Genomic DNA, 5,553 nt, shown 5'->3' with positions numbered 1-5,553 from the left:
ATGGGGCCCCACCTACAGGGCCTTACGTCCCCCAGACACCCCTCTTTTTACTCAAAGGCACTGACTGTAATCTGGGGGCTGGCACCTGCCTCCCCCCAGCCTCTGGCTCCCTAAAGGCTCGATGTTGACCGAGCCACAGGCCACGGACAGGGGCCAGGGTTGGGGAGACCATGTTGCCAGAGGCCAGGGCACCCTCCCCCCGACTCCCTCTTGCATATGCAATGCCTAGTATGGGACCCTGTAAATAGATGCTCTGCTGAGCTGAGACCCTTCCTCGTCAAAGCCCAAGGTGCAGGGTTCCCTGCTCTCCCCCGCCCGCCACTGGCCCATCTTCCCCAGGTCTCTGTGCCCTGTGACGAACCCCATTTCTCGTCGTCTTTTTTTTTTTTTTTAAAGGGAAGCTTTTCAAGAAGGCAACTTTTATTATTTCTGCAGGCTAGTTTACCCTTCCCGCCCCACCCTGAGCCCATCAGCCCCCCAAATGTCTCAGGACCCCCCCCTCCTGAGGGGGGTGGCAGGGGAGCCCAGGGCCAGGTGGCCTCGTTCACACCCTAGTGTCAAGGGGCGAGCTCTTTTGAAACCCATCTGTGGAAGCCGAGCAGAGTGCCCAGGCCAGGGACCCCACACCCCCCACCCCAGCTCCCAGAGAGGTTCCTTGAGAGGAAAACCCTCTCCCCCCTCCACACACCCCCTTGCAATAAAACCAACTGAAAAATCACAACTGTCGTCCTGGCCAGTGGGGACAACCAGACTTGGGGGATCGAGGCCTCTGGACTATGGCGGATACACCGGCCGAACCCCTCCAAGCACACTTTAACACAAACCTCTTTGGGAATTGCACTAAATCCTTGCCCCTAGCTCCGAGCTCAGCTTCTGCCAGCCCTGCCCGCCCACTCCGCCTTAACCCCTCTCTTGCTGCCTGCCAGCCCAGCCCGGGTGCCGCAGCGTCTGCATGGGCCCAGAGCCAGGACCCCTGCCCGCCCAGCCCCCCAACTCCACGCAATCACATACTGTATATAGACATGGATCAATTTTATTTTTATTCTTTAAATTAAGGTCGTGATAAAGTGTTGCCAAAGATACTGCTGAATTCTCGCGTTTCAGGAAACAAACAAACAAAAAAAATATTTGAGGGGGAACGTGCTGACTGGTCAGAAAGGACACAGCAAAAAGTTTTTTTGTTTGGTTGTTTGGGGTTTTTTTTTGTGTGTTTTCTTTTTTTGGGGTGTTTTTTTTAACTGCCTGGTACAAAAAAAAAAGAAAAAAGAAAAACAAAGCGAAATTGTTATTTACATCATCTTGGTGAAGTTGCGTGGATGTGTGTGTGTGTGTGTGTGTCGGTGTGAGTGTGTGTGAGTGCGGTCCAGGCTGGGGGGGCTTCAGGTGGGGGCTCTGGGGGGCTCTGGGGTGCAGAGCCCTCACCTGGAGTGATTGCCAGCCTTTGGGCCTGGGAGAGAATTAATACCCTTTGCTGCTGCTCCCTGCCTACAGCCCTTCCCACCCCCGCCCCGCCTTTTGAGATTAAGAGAAAATTTTAAAAAGGCAAAAAAATTAAAAAAAAATAAAATAAAAACCAGTGAATGTAAAGTGCCAGACCAGGCCCAGACTGGCACGGGGATGGGTCTGTGCCCAGCTGGGCTCCAGCGGGCCATACCAAAGTCTGCCCCCCTCAGGCAGCTAGCCCAGGAGACCCCGCGCGGCCATCTCGTCCTGTCACCGTTTGTACATGGCTGTCCTTCTGCTTCCTTCCGAAGGGGAGTCCGGGGAGGGAGGGGAGGATCAGCCCCTTCCAGGGTCTTCTGGGGGGGTTTGCACTACTGAGACCCACTGACCATGGCGGGAGCAGCTCTGTCGGCCCAGGTGGGACCAAGGCCAGGCCCCCGGGGCCCAGGCAGCCCAGGCAGCCAGGATTGTAGGAGGTGAGACAGAGGGAAAGGAAAAGCAAGAGGGGAAAAAAAAAAAGAAAAAAAAAGAAAAGAAAAAGTCCTATTTTTTTGAGAAAGAAAGATATTTATATTTGCAGTTTTATTTTAAAAAGTTATTTAAGCTGAGGAAGCAGCCTTCCTGGAGGGGGGCGGGGGTTGGCTGGTGCAGGACGGGTCGGGGCCTGGGAGGGTTCAGGGCCCTGGGAGCCATAACCTCAGAGTCAAGACTAGCTCGCACTAAAATACATAGAATTATGGGGTGGGGGGGTGAGGGACAGGGCTAGGAGATGGAGGGGGCTGGGGAGACCCCATCTCATGGCCGGGGCTGCCTGGAAGCCGCCGCCGAGGGTCCCAATGCCCAGGTTCCCCCCTGTGCCCCACACAGGCCCAGACAAGAGGTGCCTTGGACTTTGGGGAGCCAGGCCTAGCGAATGGGGAGCTGGGGCAGCACCTGCGGGGCAGAGCACAGAGCAGACATTCCAGACTGTATTTGAGAGTCTTTATAAAGTGTGGGAGATTAAAAAAAATCAATTGATAAAAATGCACTTTTTGGGGGTGGGGGGAGAAGCTTTAAAAAGTAATAATAAAAAAAAAAGACAAAAGATGATGAAAAACCAGAAAAAAAAAATCATTTTTCTTGTACATAAAGAAACCACTAAACGCAGCCTGTTACGACCGCTGCCGCCTCATTTGCCTGATTTTCACGTTCTTTGTGTTTTGTTTCGGGGGAGGCTGGGGATGGGGAATGGAGGGTTTGGAGGGCTTCTATCCCCTGGGTGGGCCCCTTGTCCACACTACTCGGGCCCCCTGCAAGTGGGGTTCCAGGGCAAGGACTCGAGCTCAGCCTGACTCTTCCAGCTAGTAGACAGGGACATGAATAATGGTCCCCCAGGGCAGGGTGGGTGTGCTATTTGCAGTGCCAGGCCTGGGGCCACTACACAGGAAGTGACCCACTGCCCCTGCTCCTGTTCCAGGCAGGTGGCACCGGAAAGGGACCCAAGGGAAGGTGTGGGCACTGGCAGGATGGGTGGGGAGAATCGACCTGGCGGGCACCTCAGTCACTTCCATCTGGAGGGTTTGTGGAGGCCCTGAGCAGGGTGGCCTTGGCCAGGATCTCCCAAGACCCAAGAGGCCCCCCCAGGGATGGCCCCACGCCAGGCCCCAGTGACATTATTAAGGATATGGAGCCAGAAACCCGAGCTGGCAGCTCTCCCACATCCTCTGGAAGTGGCTGGGGCCCATTCTGGAGCGGGAGCTGTAGGCTACAGCCCCCCCACCTCTGCACAGGGGTCACCAAACACAGCCATCTCCAGGGTACTTGCCTCCTCCTGTCCCCCGAGTGGGACTCAGGCCAGCAGGGCCTGGGGTGGGGGTGGGGTGATGGGGGAGACACCAAAGGGGGTCAGAGATAGTCGCCACAACCTGGGAGAGGATAAGCCAGGTGGTGGGTCTCGGCCCCTCCTCTGTGGCCTGTGCTCCCAGTGGTGTCACAGGGAGTCAGTCTGGTCACCAGGCCCGAAGCTTGGGGTGGGATGCTGGGTGATGTTGCGGAGGTCCCCCCTCAGGGGCAAGGTCACTTACTCGTCTGCACTCACATGGTCATGCAGCGGCACATTTGAAGCCGGGCCTCCGACTTGGGCTCGAGGGGCACTGCCAGCTCCGCAGGAGACCCCAGAGGACCTGAGCCAGCCACTTGGAGACTGGAGGACCTTCACCAGGCCGGTCGGCAGCAGGTCCAGCCACTCAGCGAGCCAGGGTCTCGGCACGCATGCTCCCACACCCCCTCCACCGAGACTTGTTTCTGAGCTATACTGCATGCCCCGGTCACCCTTGGAAAACCAATGGTTTTAGCATATTTGAATTGTACAAGCGTCACCTCCATCTAGTTTTACAACATTCCATCGCCCCAAAAAGGAACCCATCCCCACTAGCAGTCACTCCCGTCTGGACAACCACCAGCCCACTCTCTTCGCGGATGTCCCTGTTGGGACATTTCATGGAAATGGAGTCACACCGGGGTGGCCTTTCGTGTTGGCTTATTACATGTCGTCCGTGCTGTACGCATCAGTTTCCTCCACAGGGCTGAGGACTTCCCTGTTCGCGTAGGTCCCGCTGCGTATCGATTCATCCCGCAGTGGACCTGGGCTGCGTCTACCTCTGGCTGCTGTGAATCACGCTGCTGGAACATGTGTGCACAAGTTTTCGAGTGAACCTGTGTTCACTTGCCCCGGGGTCTACGGAACTGCTGGGTCAGATGGAAACTCCATGGCTAACTTTGGAGGAGCTGCTGGACCGTTTTCCTCATCGGCGGCCCCATTTTCCATTCCCCGTCGCCACACATATGGGTTCCGGTTTCTCCCCACCCTTGCCAACGCTCGGGGCTGTCTGAGTCTGGCTGTCCTAGCGGGGTGACGTCTGCCTCCGGTGTGATTTTCATTTCCTGGTGGCCAATGATGCCCGGCACCTTTTGATAAGCTCGTTGGCCACCGGGCAGACAGGGACAATCCCAACTCCCTGCCCGAGCCAGCAGCAGAAAGACAGCAGAGCCCGAAGTTCAAAATGAAACCTCCCTCCTCTGACAAAATGTCGCTCGTCTCGAAGCCTGCGCGTCACACAGCAGGAGTGACGCCCACGTGGCGGCTCCCCTCCTCCCCAAGTCTCAAGGTGATGCCAGACACAGAAGAGGGGACTCCTTGGTGGCTTCACTTTGACCTTTTTTATTTGCATTTTTAAAAAACAATTAAATTAGAATACAAATATTAGAAAACAGCGGCCCTCAGCTGCCAGTGCAGACGGAGGGGGGACTGAACTGCGCAACTGAGTTTATACAGTAAAACTGAATTTGCCCTCGACCAGATTTTATGTCCCTTTCTTCTTAGACCTGAAGTGATATTGCTTCCTGACTAGGAGAGTTCTGTTTGTACAAAGGAAAATTATTCTGGGGTTTGGGGGGAGGGGACTAAAGCCAAAACAGAACTGTGGGCAGAGGTGGTTTGGAGAACCAAGCATCGCCTCCTGGGGGCAAGGATGCTGGGGGAGCGGGCAGGCACCCAACTGTGGGTTCCTGGAGGCATCTGGGGCTACTGTGGAAGCCCCCCCAGTCGCTGGACCCTCAAGGCCGGGGTCCACCAGGGGATGGGCAGGTTTGGTGCCTGGGGACTGAGGACAGCCCCCAGCCCAGCCCTATTGGAAGACAAGAGCGCCCAGGGGAGGGGGTGCCGGGCATGCCTGGTACCCGTACCCGTCAGAAAACCCAAGAGCAAGAAGAGGGGAGAAGCCCCCCTCAAATCGAGAGCATGGGGAGGGACCCCTGCTGCCCCTCAGAAGTGGCGGGGCCGGCGCGGCGGCGGCGGCATCTGTGGACATCTGCGTTGTTCCGTAGGGAAGTTAACCTGAATTGGAGTTACCGAGGTAGCTGGCTAGAAAACTGAGACCCCCCCACGCCACACGGTGCCACACCCTGGGGCCCTCCCACCTGCTGCAGGGGGTCCTGGCCACATGCCGGGTCTTCAAAATACCAAGTTATTGCACTTTCAAAAAATACAACACATCTGTGGCTAAACCCTCCCCAGACCCCCCACCGCCCCCACCGCCTGCCCAGGCCCACCCCACCGCCCCCCTCCCGCCC

The sequence above is a fragment of the Talpa europaea genome (genome assembly GCF_964194135.1).
Source record: "Talpa europaea genome assembly, chromosome: 12".
In the NCBI taxonomy this organism is placed as follows: domain Eukaryota; kingdom Metazoa; phylum Chordata; class Mammalia; order Eulipotyphla; family Talpidae; genus Talpa; species Talpa europaea.
This window is presented reverse-complemented; position numbering follows the sequence as displayed.